Consider the following 20165-nt stretch of genomic DNA (forward strand, 5'->3'; position numbering starts at 1 on the left):
GGGAGGGAGGGAGGGAGGGAGGGAGAAAGAAAAGAAGGAAGAAAGGAAGGCAGAAAGGGAGGGAAAGAGGGACGGAGGGAGGAAGGGAGAAAAGAAACAAAGCAGGGAGGGAGAGAAAGAGGAAGGGAGTGAAAGAAAGAGGGAGGGGCAGAGGGAAAGAAAAATGAAAGGAAGGAAGGGAGGAAGAAAGGAAGCAAAGAAGGAGTGAAAGAAGGGTAGAAGGAAGGAAAGAAGGAAGGAAGGAAACATTTATTAAGCCTCTAAGATGTCCCAGGCACTATGCTAAAAACACTTTACAATTATTATCTCATTTGATTCTTTACATTTTAGTAAATGACAGATATTATTATCATCCCATAATATATCTTTACATTTGTCTCATAACTATCCTTGGAAAAGCAACATAGTCTTTTTTATCATTTCAGCCCAGGTCTGTGCTCCTCTCCATTCCCCCTATCTCCCAATCTAGGTCAATTCCAGGACAAATTTTCCTTTCCCTTCAACAAAACAGTTGGTTGAAGTAGACACATGGAAGTGTGAGTAGACCCATGAAAACCGATTCACAGTCTCTGTGGCCCCTATGGAGAGGCAGGAAGTCGGGACTCCATATCCTAGGCATAGTGGGGAGAGGTGATGGTTGGAGGATGAGGGTATCTGATGTCACCATGGCCACCATTAGGGTACAGAGGCAGTAGCTTCATGTCCATATACCCCATCTCTCCAAATCCGGAACCTAGCAACTTGAAAGGAGAAAGTGAAACAGCCTGGAAAGAAATGGGAGAGGGGATGGGGGGGGGTGTACATGTGTGAAATTATTAGGAATATTTGAACCTCCCTAACTTCGATGCCCATCAAGATAAATGTATGCTTAAGGTAGTTTTGTCTTATGAATCTGCATTGATAGAATTCTTAAAATTACTTTCCTGGAAGTAATTGACAGAGAATCTGAGGAAGTAAGTGGGACTAAGACAGGAAGGCCTGCTGCCAAACTACTACTCCTAAAACAAAGGTCTTATCATGTTATTAATCTACTCAAGAAGCTTCAGTGGCTCCCCATTGTCATTAGGACAAGGTACAAATTCCTCTATTTGATACTTTTAAGACCTTCACCATCTGACTCCAGTCTATCTTCTGAAGCTGATTTCAAAATACTCACCCTTGTGAAGTCTTTGTCCCTAAATGCCCAGCTCTACTTGGTTTGTCTTCTTGTTATTCTTTGTTCAGGACATTATCTCTCTCCTCTGGCTTGGCACAGGCTGTCTGCTATGTCTGAAGGGGTCCCTCTTCTCACTTCCACTTTTTAGAAACCTTAGCTCCCTTTATGGCTCAGTTTAAGTGTTCCTCCTTCAAAAGGGACTTATTAAAACTCTGCCCCTTAAGTCACTATTTAATTTTGTGTATATCCTATATTGACTTGGTGAAACTACCATGCTTCCCTCGTAGGAATATGCTCCTTATGGTCAGGAACTCTGCCACTTTTGATTTGGTAGCCCCAGTACTTAGCTCTATGCATGCCACATAATGGGTGCTTTTTTTTGTTTGTTTGTTTTTGTTTTGTTTTTTAAACCCTTAACTTCTGTGTATTAACTCCTAGGTGGAAGAGTGGTAAGGGTGGGCAATGAGGGTCAAGTGACTTGCCCAGGGTCACACAGCTGGGAAGTACCTGAGGCCGGATTTGAACCTAGGACCTCCCGTCTCTAGGCCTGACTCTTCAATTCACTGAGCTACCCAGCTGCCCCCTTAATGGGTGCTTTAAATATGTGTTTATTGATTGATGGATTAGGCCTTAGCCTCCTGACCAGTTTGTCTCCTCTGCTTCTCTAAGCCAGGTAAGTGAACAGCACAGGCTTTCAAACAGGAAGAGAAAGAGTCCACCTCTGACAAGAGGCGGGAACTGCAGTGACGGTGATGTGAGAGCTTGAGGGAAAGATGGCATCACCACTGAGGCCATATGTCCACCAGAGAGACTAGGCCTAGATACTAGCTGAGAACCACAGGTGAAGTGGACAGCTAGTGAACAGGCTTCATACAGACTGAGTCAGACAAGGAGAAATGGGTCAAGAACAAGGATAGGATAATAGAACTCAAAGGGGCCAGAGCTCTCAGGAGAGGGCTGATGCCAGGTCAGCACAGAACAGTCAGAACTGGGGAGGATTTGGGGCTAGGGAGAAATGTGCCCAGAACAAATGCAGTTCAGGGCCATCGAGGATGAGCTGGAACTATATTCAAAGGAAAGACCCTCGTTAATGGATCTTCCAAACCCTGACGGTGCTACCAATTCAAAATGCTGCTGTTGTTCAGTCCTGTCTGACTCTTTGTGACCTCTTTTGGGATTTTCTTGGCAAAGATACTAGAGTGGTTTTCCAATTCCTTTTCCAGTTCATTTCACAGAGGAGAAAACTGAGGCAAATAGTAACCCTATTTGACTTGCTTAAGGTCATGCATACCTACAAATGTATAGATATATAAGTATCTTCGTTCAGACTTGAACTCTGGAAGATGAGTCTCAGGAAGACTCTATGTCTAGGGCTCTATCTATTGCACACCTCGCTGCAATTCAGTCATAGCCCAGGCTAGAAACAGGTTCCTTTCATTAGGCCTCTAATCTATGTCTGCCGGTAGGGAAAAGGAACTTGGGGCTTAAGCATCCTATACACTATACTCATTGATTCCATCAATATCTTGGCTTGAATTTTGAATTTTTAAGAGTCCTGTACTTTATAAACTCTTCTGTTTCCATGCTTTACTTTTGTGTGACTATTTTTTTTAATAGCACAAGAGCTTGGAGTTAGAAGACCTATATCCAATTCTGGACTCTTCTGCTAATTAGTCCCATGCCATTTTGGACATGTCATTTCTTTTTTCTACTCTGATTTGTTTTTTCATCTGCAAAATAGGGATTCCTATCTTACCTACTTCATAGAGTTGTGAGGAAAACACTTGGTAAACTGTAAGATGTTATAGAAATGGACTGCTCTTGTGCCTTCTGTTTCTTAGTCAATGTTTCTCCTGAAAAACTCAAACCCAGTCTTTGCTCCGTGAATATCATGGTTTTCTATCATCCTCAAGGTTTCTCCCCTTCTCCACCCTGAAAAATCAATCAGAGGGCTAGATAGCCCTAAGGATATCTGCATGCTTCTCCAATAAGAGATGAGAGAATGGAAGATACTATATGGGACAGAAACCAGGGCAGCTCTGGATCAAAGGTGGATAGGAGGTGAAGAAGCTGCTTAAGAAGATGGGTTTTCCAAACCGATTGCTTGTCAACTCCAGGAGTGGGGAGGGAAGAAGGGAGGGAGCCAACATGAATCAAATAACTTTGGGGAGATTATGTGGAAATTTTTTATTAAAAATATATATGTAGTTTTTAAAAAATGGGTTTTGAGGATGGGATTCTTCCTCTGCTTTAGGCTCAGGGAAAGAGCTTTTGCTTTCCAAAGCCCAATTCTTCTACTTGTACCCTTTATCTCATTCCTTCTTATCTACTTTATAAGTTTGTCTCCTTCATTATCTTTCCCCCCTCTCATCTTCAATTTTTCTTTGTCTCCTCCTTTTTCTACTTCCTACAAACAGATCCTTGCTCTCGCCACTTCATAATCCTATCATCCCCTCAAGCTTATCTTATATCTTTCTTCCTTTTCACTGCTAAACTGCTAGGAAAAAAGCTACCTACAAGATTTACCTCCATTTTCTCACATCCCATTCACTCCTCAGATCCTTGCAATCTGACTTCTGACATCATTATTGGACTGAAACCACCCTTTCCAAAATCTCTTAACTGGTAAATCCCATGGCCTTTGCTCAGTGTTCTTTCTTCTTGACCTTTCTGTGTCATTTCTACTTCCTCTTCCTGAATACTTTCCTTCCTGAATTTTCTAAACTTTGCTTTCTTCAGTTTTCCTCTTAAGCATCTCCAACCATTTATTCTGTCTTCTTTGCTGGATCATCATTTATAAATGGGTGAACTCCAGGATTTTGTCCTTTGGCCCTTTCCTTTTCTCTTTTCTCTCTTTTGAAGGTTTTATCATCTCTGCTGGCTGAATTGTTCTTCTTTATGCAGATAACTTACAGATCTATACATGCAGCCCTCATCTTTCTCCCGAGTTGGAGAAATCACCTTTTGGACGTTGGCCTGGGTGTCCCATAGGTTTTTCTTTTCTCTTCTTTTCCTTTCCTTTCTTTTCTTTTCCTTCCTTTTCTTTTTCTTTCCTTTCCTTTCCTTTCTTTTTCTTTCTTTTCTTTTCTTTTTCTTTCTTTTCTTTTCTTTTCCTTTCTTTTCTTTTCTTTTCTTTTCTTTTAAGAACCCTTACTTTCTGTCTTAGAGTTAATACTAAGTATTGGTCCCAAGGCAGAAGAGTGGTTAAGGCTATGCAATGAGGGTTAAGTGACTCACCCAGTCCTACAGCTAAGAAATATGTGACACCAGATTTGAACCCAGGACCTCTTGTCATTTTCAGGCCTGGCTTTCTATCTAGTAAGCCACCTAGCTGCCCCCTCTCAACTCAATATTTCCCAAACAGAATTCATTATCTTTCCCACAAACCCCATACCTCTTCCTAAATTCCCCTTTTCTGTTAAGAGTACTACTATTCTTCTGTTTTGTCTCTTGGATTTGTAATCTCAATTATCCCTGACCCTTCACTTTCTCTTATTCCCATATACTCCAGTCAGCTACCAACCCTTATTGGTACAACATCTCTCCTGCAAGTGCCCCTCCTTCCAGTGACATTTAACTTAGTTCAGGCCCTTGTGTCCTCTCACCTAGAATAGTTCAATAATTTCTTCACTTATCTCCCTGACATGTCTCCCCTCTCCCATTCATCTTCAACATAGCAACCAAAATTAAAATGGCTAAAGCATAGTAGGTCTGACTTATAGTTATGTCCTTCTGCTCAAGAAACTTCAGTAACTCCCTATTCCCTCTAGGATAAAGTATAAATAAAATTCTCTTGTTGGTATTTAAAACCCTTTACAATCTAGTGCAAAGCTCTCCTTTTTTTTTTTTTAAAGGATGAAATCTTGATCCTTATTTTTATTTATTTATTTATTTTTAAACCCTTAACTTCTGTGTATTGGCTCCTAGGTGGAAGAGTGGTAAGGGTGGGCAATGGGGGTCAAGTGACTTGCCCAGGGTCACACAGCTGGGAAGTGTCTGAGGCCAGATTTGAAAGCTCTCCTTCTATACTGATTTCACATTACTCATTGCTCATGCACTCTACAATCCTGCCAAAGTGGCTTACTTGTTGTTCTCCATACATGATATTCCATCTCTGGCCCCACTGCTTTTGCACAGGCTGTTCCCATGCCTTGCATGCTTTCTCTCCTCACTTTTACTCTATAGAAACCCTAGCACCCTTAAAGTTTGAGCTGAAGTAACCCCTTTCACAAGACCTTTTCTGTCCCACTCCCTCCAATTAGTGCTCTCCCACCTCCAAAATTCCTTTATATTTGCTTAGTATACATTTTATATTTACTTATCTCTGTGTATGTTATTTCTTCTTAGCAGAATATTAGTTCATTGGGGGCAGGGGCTATTTTTACTTTGTCTTTGTTTCGCTAATGCCTAACATATAGACTATACCATAATATAGAATTTACTCAGTAAATTGAATTAATTCGAATTGGAATGAGCATTTGGAAAGAACTAATGTGGCTGAAGATTAGATGTAGAATACCTCATATACTTCACTCCTCTATAACCGTCTATAACCATCAGGGTTCCAGGATTCCATTAACTCTTTTTTTTTTTTTTTTACCATTTATTAATATACATTTTTAACATGGTTATCCATTAACTCTTACTTATCATTCAGGACTAGAGGTTCATCATCTGCCCAGATGAAGTATGTCATTCCCCACAACTCTGTTCCTCTTGCTCAGGAATGCTTATCAAATCAACATTACCATTGCCATTGTCAAGGTTATAAGGCTACCTCATGGCTCTATTCAGGATTTGAATTGTAGGCTACTTAGGATGAATTTCTCTTCTCTGGTCACCACTCTTGGCTTTCTTATACATATCCATATCATTCTCATACCTCGAATACCCTCTAGAACCTTCATTCTATTGTTAGTAATTTGCCCTTCAAGAATCAATTGAATTGGGAATTGTAGCAAATTTTCCTGAAAAGGATTTGTTATCAAAGCTATATAAACAGTTAACAGATATATATATCTTTAATTATATCTATCTATCCATCTCTATCCATCCATCCATCTAGCTAGCTAGCTAGCTATTACCAAAATCCATTCCCCAATAGAGAAGTAGTCAAAGAATATGAAAAAAAATTCTCAAAAGAAGAATTGCAAACTATTAACAACCATATGAAAGAATGATCTAACTCACTAATAATGTGAGAAATGCATAACAAAATAACCCTGAAGGTTCATCTCATACCCTGCAAATTGGCAAAAATGACAAAAGATGGAAGGAGATGTGGGAAGATAGGCACATACTAGTACATGTTGATGGAACTATAAATCAGTTACATACATTTTGGAAAACAATTTGCCATTATGCAAATAAAATGACTAAAATGCTTATAACTTCTGACTCAGATATTCTGCCACTAGACTTATGCCCTAAAAAGATAATTGATAAGCAGAAAGTCCACTATACTAAATACTAAATATACTAAATATTTATACTAGCACTTTTTGTGAAAGCAAAGAATTGGAAACAAAGTAAATGTCTGTCAATTGGGGAATGGCTAAACAAACTGTGGCATATTAATATAATGAAGAATTATTGTGCTACATGAAATGATTAATGTGATTAACACAGAAAAGAATGGAAAGAGTTATGTGAACTGAAGAACAAGAAGTACACAGCCAAGAAAACAATATACACAATGACTACAATAATGTCAAAGGAGAAAACAAGCACAAAGAAAATTCAAAAGTAAATGTTGTTAAACTAAAAAAATAATCATGGATGGAAAAATGAGATATGAAAAGTTACTCCAGCCTTTTGCAGAAGTGAGAGATCTACTAACGTTACACATTGCACATATTTTCAGACTTTTTCAACATATTTATTACTCATTTTTTTCCTTTTTTGTTCTTAAAAATACTTGCTATATGAGATGACTCTGAAAGGAAGAAGGAGAAGGAAGGATACTGGGGAAATTTGACTTCAATAAAACCTATTTCAAAAAATAATCTGACTTTCCTGTTATGCCTGGTTCCTCCTTGTGGAAATTTCTCGATGTATATAAACATATATATATATATACATATATTGTATTTAATTTTCTTGTTTCTCACCCTCCTTCCACCTCCCCACCCCCAATAGACTGTAAACTCAATAAGGGCAGAGATTGTTTCTTATCTTTGAATCCCCAGCACCTAATACCTAAAAGTTGGTTTTACTAAATGTTTGTTAAATTGAATCAAATTGTATTGTAGCATTCTGCCCTGCTGTCCTGAGTCTCTGCCAAAAGGAAAGCGGTAATGAGCTGCTATTCCTCTTTCTAATTTATACCTACTCTATAGTATCTAGGTTGATGAATATACAAAAGTATTTTTATTTTTCCTTTTTAATTGAAAATCTTTTAAAATGGGGCAGCTAGGTGGCTCTTCTGCCTTGGAACCAATACCTAGTATTGATTCTAAGATGGAAGATAAGGTTTGGGAGAAAAAAAAAGAAAGGAGAGTTCAATTCTTTAGGAGAGGGTAAATAGGAAGAGATATTGAAAAACATAATACATTTTTAAAGTAATCAATCTTTTTCTTCTAAAAAAGGGTAGCTATTGAGACCACCCAGAAGTTTACAGGGGACAGGAACAAGAAAGTAAAACCCAAGACTTCAAACATCTATATGAAAATCCACAAAGTATAGATAACCAACAGAATGAAGTAGTGATACTAAGGATATCCTATAACTTCTGAAAGATTTGGCTCTTGGTGGGATAAGTGCCATGATTGGAATATGGTTTAGAATGGGCATATCTTTTTCAAAAAGGGAAGAGTGAAGGAGAAGCATCCCTGTGTGGGGGCACAACAGAGAAAGCCTATAGAGCAAGAGTGAATGCTAGAGAAAAATGAAGATATGGCTGGTCTGGGAATACTCCTTAAAATCAAGTTTCTAAGAAGAACTAGACAATCAGAAGCAGAAGCTACAAGGGTGGAGGATACTTCCAGTGTGATAAGTCCAGGGTGAAGAGGTTTCTGTGGCATGGTAGAAGAGGTCTGGAGAGTTGGGAATACATCCTGGAGAAGAAAATAGAGGATAATCTGCGGTAGAAGTAAAGAGAGAAAGTAAGAGTGTATATGGAGGGTTTGACCTCCACAAGGAGAAGGGCTCTTCATCTGAGCCTGGAATAAAGGAAAGGATAGTGGGGGGAAGATATCTGAATGTCTTGAGGTAGAGGGGAGAAGAAGGGTATCTCCTTTAGGTCTAAATTTTTTTTTAAGTATGAGGAAAGCTTCTCAGCTGAATGGTGAAGGGAGTGCAATGGGAGACTTGAGGAGAGACAAGAAGGTTTGGAATAGCCATCATGGAATAGAGTGGTAAATGAATTTTTGAGGGATAGAGTAGATGGTTGTCCTGATGGCCCAGTTGAAATGTTCTTGTTGCTTAGCCATATCTGACTCTTCATGATCTCATTTTGGGGAGTTTTCTTGGCATAAATACTGAAGTAGTTTGCCATTTTCTTCTCCAGGTCATATTACAGGAACTGAGGGAAATAAGCTTACTAGCTGTGTGCCCAGGGTCACACAGCTAGTAAGCATCTGAGGCTGGATTTGATCTCCTGAAGATGAGTCTTCCTGACTTCAAGCCTAGCGCTCTATCCATTATATCATCTAGCTGCCCCTAGTGGAGATTAGATAACATAAATGTGTAGCAGACCCAGACATCTTGGTGTGGTGATTTTCTCCAACTCTATTCAGCAGTATTTGAATAGAAACAAAAGGAACTGATTGTGGGAGTAATCCAGGACTGGGGTTCCAACGAAGTAAATGATGTAAAGGCCTCCTAATTGCTATCCCTGCTTCCCATTCTCTTCCCCTCTCCAATCCATTTTCCACAGAGCTGCCAAAATCATCTTCCTAAAGCACGGGCTAACCTTATCATTCCCCTGCTCAGTAATCTTCAATAATTCCTTATTGCCTCTGGAATAAAATATTGAATCCTCAGCTTGGCATGTAGAGCCCTTCACAGTAGGACTCCAGCTTCCATTTCCAGATCTCTTGTATATTCCTCCCCTTCACTGACTCTCTGTTCCAGTCTGGCATACCTGCTATTTCCTCCAATGTATTTCATCTTCTGACATCTGTCTTGGCCTCCAATCCTGGAATACATTCCCTTTTCACCTCTCTTTCTCTCAGAATCTTTAGCTTCTTTCAAGGCTTACCTAAATCCTACTACCTCATACAGAAAGCCTCTCTAGATCCCTGTAGTTTCAGGTGTCCTTTCCCTCCTCAAATCCTGTTGAATTTATTTCTATGTAATAGTCCCATTCTCCCAGAGAATGTAAACTCCTTGAGAAAAGGAATCATTTCAAAATTTTTATCTTTGTGTCTTTGGGATATAGCCTAGGGCCTTGCATTTAGTTAATATATTGAATGAGTGTTTTTTCAATTTGGGTGTGGTAGTGGGACTAGACATCTACCAGACATTTCTAGAGTTAGGGAGAATTGGATGGGGAGCTAGAATGGAAAGGCTGTGAATCCTAGACCAAGGGAACGTAGTTAACAGTGGACATTCATTCCCCTTCCTGCCACAGCCATTCCCTGACCAGGGACTCTATAGCTCAGGGGTTCCCAAACTTTTTTGGCCTACCGCCCCCTTTCCAGAAAAAAATATTACTTAGCCCCCCTGGAAATTAATTTTTTAAAAATTTAATAGCAATTAATAGGAAAGATAAATGCACCTGTGGCCATCACCGCTTCTCTGGATTGCTGCAGTACCCACCAGGGGGCGGTAGCGCCCACTTTAGAAACCACTGCTATAACTCATCCAACCACATTCACTGGACATTGAGTCCAACTCCTGCCTCCTGTTTCAGCAACACATTGATCTTTGTTTGAGCCTCAGTGAACCACAGATTACAAAATGCTGTTCAAATCTGAGCTCTCCCATTTATTGGCTAGGTGACCTTGAGCAGATCATTCGTCATCTTGGAGGTTTGATTTCTTCATCTGCAAAGTGAGGTGGTTGGACTGGCTAATCTTTTATTTCCCTTTTGTTTATCTGAATTATTTATTGTCCCTTTGAGGGGTGACAATCTATAAATCACTAAAGGATCCTTAGAGCACTGCCTGCTGGGAGTTGTAGTTTTCATGACATATCTTCTGGAACTAATGGGAGCTTCCTTGCTGGGGGGGGGCCCATGCCCCCATTTTCTTTCACACACTGAGTCCTCTCTGATTAGGTTGGACAAAATAATCATAGTATGTAGAGCTAGAGGGTTGGAAGAGACCACAGAGATCAAGGGGTCCTCTCCTCTCATTTGATGGGTAAGGAAACTGAAACTAGCCACCCACTCCAAGCCATATAGGTATTAAGTAGCCAGCATAGGAGCATTTGAATCCAGGACTTCTAATTCCAAATCTAGTACTTTTTCCACTAACTATGCTTTCTCTATTCCTTTTCTCCATTCCCTCCCCATATTGTTGTTATTCAGCCATGTCTGACTCCATTGTATCTCCCATTGTAGGCACACAGTTATTCAGTCATTTTTCAACCTTATCTGACTCTTCATAACCCCACTTAGGGTTCTCTTAGCAAAGACACTGGAATGATCTACCATCTCATTCTCCTGCTCATTTTACAGATGAGGAAACTGAAGCCAGAAGGCTTAAGCGACTTGCCCAGGGTCACACAGCTAGTAAGTGTTGGAGACCAGATTTGAACTCAAGAAGATGAGTCTTCCTAACTCCTGGCACTCTAACCACTGTGCCATCCAGCTATCCCACCTCCCACATACTCTCCCCTCTTAGGAGTAGAGTTAATTAGCAACCATAGCATAAAGAAAGAACATTGGCCTGGAGGCTAGTTCTGCATTCTAGTTCTCAGCCAATAATTTCCCTTCTGTCTCAGAATTCAGTATTAAGTATAGTATATAAGTTCTAAATATATATACATATGCACACACACACACACACACACACACACACACACACATATATATATATATATAAAATAACCTATGTTACCTACATATAGGTAACCAGGTAGAAAAGAGGTAAAGGACCAGGCAAAGAAGTCAGGTGATTTGCCTAGGGTCCCATAGCCAGGAAGTGTCAAAGACCAGACTGGAATCCAGGACCTCGAGTCTATGTCCGGCTCTCTAGTTGCTCCCTCAGCCAAAAACTCTTCATTTGACCTTGGATAATTCACTTTCCCTTTTTTAGCTTCTATTTCCCCATCTGCAAAATTGTGAAGTTTGGGCTAAATAATTTCAGCATTTCCTTCCAGCTCAGACAGTCTATTAAACTTTTAGTAAAGTTGTCTTTTTTTAAACCTTCATGAAGTTTGTATTTTTGTCAGTGGGAGGGAGTAGGTGGGTCCCTATCTCATCCAAGCTAGCAGCAAGAGTGTGGGGAGCCTGAGGCAGAGAGCCAACTAACTTGGTTTAATATAACTCACTTCTGCCTGGGCAATCTATCACAGGGAATTACTGATGAGGCCTCCTGGGAATTGGAAAAGGATAGATGCAGTCTCCTTATCTGAGGCTCTTTCCAATTAGGGATTTCAGATCAAGCAGAGGGAGATAACTTTGGGGTGGCTGAGAGTAGGCCTCATTAGGACCCAGGAGTTAAATGAGGAAGAAAGATATGGAATAGGCTGCTTCTGGGAAAAGAGGCTCTCATGATTGAAATTTTATTTTATCTTGCCCGCCGACCCCAGGCCTACCACCCTATTTACTTTTGTTTCTATTCATAGTTTCTGTAATCAGGAACTTGGCATCTGCATTGGGCACAGTGGTTTATATGACTATAAACCTGCAAAGGGCAGCCAGAGTTGGCAAGGGATTGATAAATACCAGAGACAAGCCTGCCAAGGTCAAAATGCCCACCCCAGCCTCACAGAACTGCCCTTCCCTTGGCTGCTGAGACGGATCATCCTCCTTATCCTGGGGGTAGAAGGGACCACTAAGGTCCTGCCACTGGGTCTGGCAGAAAAATTAGTCTGAGAGTTGTTCCTTGAACTTGAGGTCAGTCTCTAGTTTCTTCTTTGCCTTGGATCTCAGGCTCTGTCCAATTAGCAATTTGGAACTAAGCAGAAAGGAACAATTCTTCTCGGTGAGGGGCATCAAGTCCCAGGAGGGAGAGAAAAGGAAGACAAGAAGGCAGGATGCTTCAGATGACAAGTAGATCTTGGCTCCCAGGATTTGAAGGATGCAAGAGATGGACTAGGAAAAATTAAGTGTGGGGATAATCTGGGAGAGCTTGTAGTGTGTTTTCCCAACGGTCATGAGAAGCATAAAGGAAAGAGGAGAATAAGCTAATACTAGACATTGGAGTAAATGGCATTAAAGTTGTAGGGAAGAAGCAAGGAAAAGAAAGAAAAGGGTAGGGGGCAGCTGGGTGTCTCAGAGGATTAAGAACTAGGCCTAGAGATGAGAGGTCCTGGGTTCAAATCTGACCTCAAACACTTCCTAGCTGTGTAACCCTGGGCAAGTCACTTAACGCCCATTGCCTAGCCTTCACTGCTATTTTGCCTTAGAACCCATACACAGTATTGATTCTAAAATAAAGGTAAGGATTTTAGAATTTAAAAAAACAAACAATAAAAAGGTAAAGTGACTACCATAAGGAAGAATTCCACGGACTTAAAAAAAAAAAAAAAGCCCCTACCTTCTGTCTTAGAATCAATATCGAGATTGGTGCCAAGGCAGAAAAGCAATGAGGGCCAGGCAATGAGAGTTAAATGACTTGCTCAGGGTCACACAACTAGGAAGGGTCCAAGATCAGATTTGAACCCAGGACCTCTCCTCTCTATCCCTGGTTCTCTATTCCCCTGAGCCATCTTGCTGCCCCTCTGTGGACTCTTTGAATGTCAGAGTTGGAAGGCCTTAATCTTATCTCACAGAGAGGGGGAAATGAGTGAGGCTCAGAGAGGAAAATGGCTTACCTATGAACTCAGGTCTTTTGGGGACAGAGGAAGGATGAGGACATGGGCCTCCTGACATCTATCTGGTTGAGTGTTCTGTCCATTATGATAGGGATTCAAGTATGGAAAAGGAAGAGACAGAAAACCCTGCCCAGACCAGGGGAAACCCTGGAAGCTGAGAGGTGCCTTGTTGTCCTCTCCCCTCTAGATTCTTGGCTCTGGCAAGAGAGGGTAGCCTGAATATAATAGCCCAGCTGGAAGTTGGGAGAGGAGGCAGGACTGAGAAATCAGGAAAGATATCCTGACCACCAGCTGCCTTGTTTACTTGGACAGCAAGGGCAGAGGGAGGAGAGAGCTCCACATCCCGACCCCTCCCACACCTGCTTGGGTACCACTGTGGACACATGACTGGGAGCTTGGGCTGGCTGATGGGACAGGCTTGGAGACTAATGTGACTAGACGTATACCTCCTCCTACCTTATCACCAGCACTCCTGTTTTCTATTTCTAGTGTAGTCTCTCACACTCCAAATTCATCATGGTGAGGGAGAGGGCTCTTTACAAAACTCTAAACCCCCTCTGCCTGTTATCTTGAAATCCTTATGTCCCCATTCTCCTGCTCTTCCCCTACTCTTACTCCACTCTGTCTTCCTTCTGTCTCTTTGCTGTCTCACTCTACCAGGTTCATTCTCCCCCTAAATCCATTCCCCAGCCCCATTCCCCTATTGACCCCTCCTTGGTACTACAGTTGAGCTGTGCCCTGTATCTGCTGATACAGTTACCTGGGGCTAACAAGAAGCAGGTGTTTGGGGGGCAGCTGGGTGGTTCAGTGGATTGAGAGCTAGGCCCAGAGATGGGAGGTCCTGGGTTCAAATTTGACCTCAGATACTTCCTAACTGTGTTACCCTGGGCAAGTCCCTTAACCCCCATTGCCTAGCCTTTACCACTCTTCTGCCTTGGAACCAAAACATAGTATTGATTCTAAGGCAGAAGGCAAGGGTTTTAAACGAAAAAGTGCTTATCTGGGGGCAGCTGGATAGCTCAGTGGATTGAGAGCCAGGCCCAGAGATGGGAGGTCCTAGGTTCAAATCTGGCTTCAGACACTTCCTAGCTGTGTGACCCTGGGCAAGTCACTTGACCCACATTGCCTAGCCCTTACCACTCTTCTGCCTTGGAGCCAATACACAGTCTTGACTCCAAGATGGAAGGTAAGGGTTAAAAAAAGGTGCTTATCCAAGAACACATATAATGCAGATTGAATTGCTTGTCAGCTGTGGGGGAGAAAATAAGGGAGGGAGACAATATGGATCATATAACTATGGGAAACTTATGTGGAAATTTGTTATTACAATTAAAAAAATAGTTTTAAAACCCTTACCTTCCATCTTGGAATCAATACTCGGTATTGAGTATAGAGTGGTAATAAAGTGGTAAGGGCTAAGCAGTGAGGGTTAAGTGACTTGCCCAGGGACATATAGCTAGGAAGTATATGAGGTCAGAATTGAACCCAGGACCTCCTATCTCTGAAAATTGAAAAAAAAATTTTTTTAAATAAAAGTGCTTATTTAGCCTTCCCTTGAAGATCCTCTCGAGAAGGACCTATTGTTTTCAAATAGAAACTTATTCCAAGTATGGATAGTTCTAATAATTAAAAAAAAAACACCTTATATTCTGTCTTAATATCAATACTAAGTATTGGTTCCAAGGAAGAAGAGTGGTAAGGGCTAGGCAATTGGGATTAAATGATTTGCTCAGGGTCACACAGCTAGGAAGGATCTGAGACCAGATATGTGCCCAAGATCTCTAGTCTCCAAGGCTGGCTCCCTATCTACTGAACCACTTAGCTGCTTCATTAGCTGTAATTATTAGTAAGTTTCCCCAATATTCACTTTTGAAACTTTCCTACCCTGAACCCACTGGAACTCCTGGGAACAAATTCAAGAAGGCAAATTCCTCTGTAAAGTGCTTTGTTTCAACCTTGAAAGGCCATTACAACATCTATTGTTATTATTAATAATAGTAATTATTATTAATTAGATAAGGTTATCATATTCTCCCTACCAAGCCTTTTCTGGAGAGGCTAAATACTCTCAGTTCTTTCAAATCCATTCTCTTATGGCATAGTCTCCAGGACTATCATCTTAGCCAATCTCCTTTGAGCTCTCCAGCTGGAGAAATTTCTCCTCCCATCTCCCCTCTCAATGCAATGATCTTTGTTGATTGATCAAGGAGAAATGTTAGGGGAAAACCTTTTGCAACCACTTTTTCCTTAAGTCTAGCTATCTTTTTGTTTAGCTGTTTGTGGCAGAGGAGAAAGAAAGCCCCTCTCTGAATCTGTGCCCAAAAGCAAAGAGAAGGGGCAAGAGCAGTGTCCAACTGGCTGGTGAGGATCCTACCTGAGACTAATGAGACAGAGCTGAGTAATGCAGCAAGGCTTTATTGTGGGAAGGGAGAGCAAGGGAGGAGCCCAAAACCAGTAGGTGGCTAGGGGTCTCCATCTGGGTGGAGAAGGGGGCAATCTTTTATAGGGTGGTGGTCTGGGATGAGGTAACCTGGGTTGTCTCTATTGGGCAAAGTTGGGATACTTGTGCCCAGTTGATTGGATAGCCATAAGGGGGTTGGGATCCTGGGTCTCTGGGGGTGGGAAGGTCTCAGGCTCCATGGTCAGTGATGGAGGTCATTTGCCTAGGCCTGACAGGGAAATCCTGATGTTCTGCCAGGTTTTACTGGGGCTTTGCCTCATGGTTTGGACAGGTGCTAGGGTGTAGGGGGGCTGTTGGTCTCATCAGGGAAGGGTGGAAAAGGAAAACAAGTTTTGGTCCCATGATCTATCAAGCAGGGCTGGTACTCCAGACCTCTGGTGCCTTCTTACTGCCTTTATTTTTAATATATGGAACTCAGAAACTAAGGAAATGCTCCAAAAGAGATCAGATCCACTTGGGTACAATCTAATATTAGTTCTGCAGTTTAACTCTAGATAGGTGGTTGGGAATATTGTAGTTGGGGAGATGGGGTGAGGGGGTGGGAGAAGGGAAGAGGAGCTGAATTGTTCATATGTAATCCCCAAAGCACTTGGTGTGGGGCTAAATTTTTGTTGTGGCCTCAGGGTCCTTGGCTTAACGAGAAGTTAAACTCTGGGTAAGGTGACACGGTGGCGAAGGGGGGGTGGGGGGGCGCGGCTGGGGAAGGTAGAGGGATCATAGAGGGTCCATTTACTTGATTCTCTTCTACTAACCCAGTCCTGTGGGACCAAAAAGGCAAGATAAACATTCAGGGCCATATCTCGAGAAAATCACAGGTCTCTTTCTGAGGAAAGGAAACAGTGAAGGTGGGGAAGAATTTCAGCACCCCTCAAGGTCAGCCAATTTGCTACCCCAAGTCTGTGTAGAGCCCTGAGGGGGGGCCAATTCTGAAAGGCAGATAGGGAGAGGGGCTCCCAATGAAGTAAAGAAAGGCAGGTCTTTGGCCTTTGAAGAATCTGTGCTCACTTTAATTTAGGTGTCAGAACATCAATTATGAAACTTTCTGAATTATTTGTCCATTTATTTTTCCCCCAAAACCCTAACTTTCCATCATAGAATCAATACTGTGTATTAGTTCCAAGATGAGTTCCAATTAGTTCCTCCAGAAGACAGGAAAGGGCTAGGCAATGGGGGTTAAGTGATTTGCTCAGTCATACAGCTAGGAAGAAACTGAGTTCATATTTGAACCCAGGATTTCCCATCTCTAGGCCTGGCTCTCAATCTACTGAGCCATCTGGCTGGTCCCTCCATTTATTTTTTTTAACCTTTACCTTCATCTTAGAATCAATACTGTATATTGGTTCAAAGGCTGAAGATTGGTAAGGACTAGGCAGTGGGGGTTAAGTGATTTGCTCAGTCACACAGCTAGGAAGTATCTGAGGCAAGATTTGAACCTAGGACTTCCATCTCTGGGGCTGGCTCTTAAGCCATCTAGCTGCCCAGTTTACTTTTTCTGAGAGAGTATAGACAAATAGCTCCAAGAAGTAGAGAAAGACTTCTAAGCTTGGAGTCCTGAGAGCAGGGTCATTTCTGTACAGACTCTGAAGAAAGCTTCCCTGGACCCTTTTAAGGATCAGTGCAATGCAACTTACCTAACTGCAACAGGGAGACTGAGCCAAGGCTTAATATGTATCTGCCCACATGGAGAAGTGGAGAAAATTGGGAGGATAGTAGGCAGAGAGGCTAGGAGGAGATCTCTGGGGAGAGCTTAAGGTAGGTGAGAACATGGGGAAGAAGACTTTGGGGGAATATGGGGAGGATCCCTTCTGTCCTTTCAGTGAGGGGAGAGGGAGCACAGGAACATCAGAATGGCCCCCAAGGACCAGCCCTCAGCCCAAAATGCCGTTTCTGAATAGACTGTCACAATATATCACACCTAAGGAGCACACAAGGGTAATCCAAAGGTGTAAATCAATAAAAATGAAGGCAATGACCTAGTTTTGCCTAAACATTATACTTCCAGTCAGCATAGTGCTATGTACACAATATGAATTTAATAAATGTTGTTGAATGAAGGACAGGATTGCCCATGATCATGTCTCTGGCATTTCACAGCCATTAGGATTAGGGGTAAAGTTCTGTAGTGCTCACACACAATGGTGACCAGGGTTATCTTACTCTAAATCAGGGGTCGGCAACGTCTGGCTCTTTTGAGGGCCAGATATGGCTCTTTCTGCAGGAGCCATAAAGTCCATTTTTTTTCAGGCGCTGTTACAGGAACGTGCACTGTGAGCACTGTACGGCTCTCACGAAATTACATTTTAAAAAATGTGGCATTTATGGCTCTCACGACCAAAAAGGTTGCTGACCCCTGCTCTAAATTGTATGGCCTTGGACTTGTGTTTAATCATGCAGGCCCACACTAATCCTTTCAAACAATTCCTAGTCCTCCCAGCCAGGTACACTGTAGGAGTAACCAAAACCCAAATTCTGAACCTGTAATCAGAAAGGAAAGGGGGCAGAAAAGAAACCAGCACTCACATCTAGGGATGGGATGTGAGTGGTCCCAGGAAAAGACTCTGAGTCAGTGTTCTATACATTTATCCAGTCTTTAATTCCTCCATGAATGAAATTTAGTGCCATATAATAATTATTTTAACATAGGAGCCATAGATTTTTCTCCTCTTGACCTGGAAGGTACTATGAGGCACTATGTATTTGTGAGGAGACAGGGGAGACAGTGTGTCGTGTGAGCCCAGTTCAAGGAGACATCTCCAAGTCTTGGTGTTTGCTTTGTTTTAGATAACCCAAGATGTCTAGAAATGAGCTGAGAGGTTGGAAGGCTTGAAATGGCAGCCTGAGACATCTTAACCTGAGATACCAGCATACTGAAAGATAGAGATGAGGGGTGTAGATGTAAATGGAGATAGAGGGATGAGGATGGGGTTGGAGGGATAGGAAGGGGATGAGGATATGAACACGGGAATGAGGCTAGTGATGACTTTCTCTGGACAGTAGAAAGATTTGGGGAAAATCTTACAGACCTGGCTTCAGAAATTGAATTGGTATTGAATAAATAACAATTAACAACAACAACAACTAGCATTTATATAGCCCTTTTAGGTTTTCAAAGCACTTTTTTTTAAAGAAACATGCCTTTATTTTGTCTATATTATTCATTTTTATAATAACCTTTTAAAACCCAAAGCCCAAATCACATGCCCATATAAAAAGTGATAAATCATATGTTTCTTCTGGATTTCTACTCCCACATTTCTTTCTCTAGATATGGATAGCATTCTTTTTCATAAGTCCCTCAGAATTGTCCTGGATCATGGCATTGCTTTTAGTAGCAAGTCAATTACCTTTGATCATCCCACCATGTTTCAGTTACTGTGCATAATGTTCTCCTGATTCTGCTTATTTCACTCTGCATCAGTTCAGGTAGAAATCAATCAATCCATCATTCCTTATGGCACATTAGTATACCATCAGAATCATATACCACAATTTGTTCAGCCATTCCCCAATCAAGGGACAATCCCTCATTTTCCAATGTTTTGCCACCACAAAAAGCACAGTTAAAGCACTTTTCATTTATCATCTCATTGATTCTTTACAATTATCTTGTGAAGTGGGTGTGGTGTTGCCCCTATTTTACAGATAAGGAAACTGAGGCTAGGAAAGGTTGAATGACATGACCAGAATCACAGAGCTAGAAAGTTTTTGAGGCAATTTTCAAATGTAATAGGTCTTCCTTCTTCCCTTCCTGATTCCTCCAGGTCAGTTACTCTATCCTCTCTTCCACTGCCTCCTGGTGGGGAAAAATAAAGCTGACTGAAGGAACTTCTCTTGGACTGTTGTCCTGGAATGTACCTGGAAAAGGGAAGTTAGTTCAAGGGAAGTAACAATAATTCAGATTTATGCAATACTTTAAGGTTTACAAAACTCTTCCCCACTACGTAGACTCTAAATGATCACTCTATTGCAAATATTAATAATATGGAAATAGGTCTTGATTAATGATACATGTAAAACCCAGTTGAATTGCTTGTTGACTATGGGAGGGGGGAGGAAAAGAATATGAATCATGGAACCATGGAAAAATATACCTAATTAATTAATTAAATTTAAAAAACTCTTTCCCAACAACACTTTGTTGCCTTGACTTGTTAGGTAGATAGTTTGCATTTTATCATGTCCTTTTTTCACATAGGGAAATTTGGGTTTGTAGAGGTTAAATGACTTGTGTATGGCCACACAGGTTAATGTTAATGGTTAAGAGTTAGAATGGAGATCAGTTATCATGTAACTTCAAGTCTAGGATATTTTCCACTATATCACTCTGACTTTCCAGGGTAGCTAATAGACTGGGATTTGAGTGACTTCAAGGACAATATTTTTTACTTGGAACTGAAGTAGGCAGAAAGAATCTTATTTCAGTAACCAAAAGAGCTTTTAAGGGAAGGTTAGTAGGAGTGGGCAATGGGGATGAAAAAGAAAGAAGGAATGGGAGGAATGGGAGTTATTGTCTCTCTACCTCTATATCTTTTCTAACCCTTGTGGGTGAACCATTAAATCTCTGTCCAGAGATTCAACCCTGCCCCAGATTTCAAGGGCAAACTTGACTTTTGGTAGATGGGA

This window comes from Gracilinanus agilis, chromosome 2 (assembly GCF_016433145.1).
Source record: "Gracilinanus agilis isolate LMUSP501 chromosome 2, AgileGrace, whole genome shotgun sequence".
NCBI lineage: Eukaryota > Metazoa > Chordata > Mammalia > Didelphimorphia > Didelphidae > Gracilinanus > Gracilinanus agilis.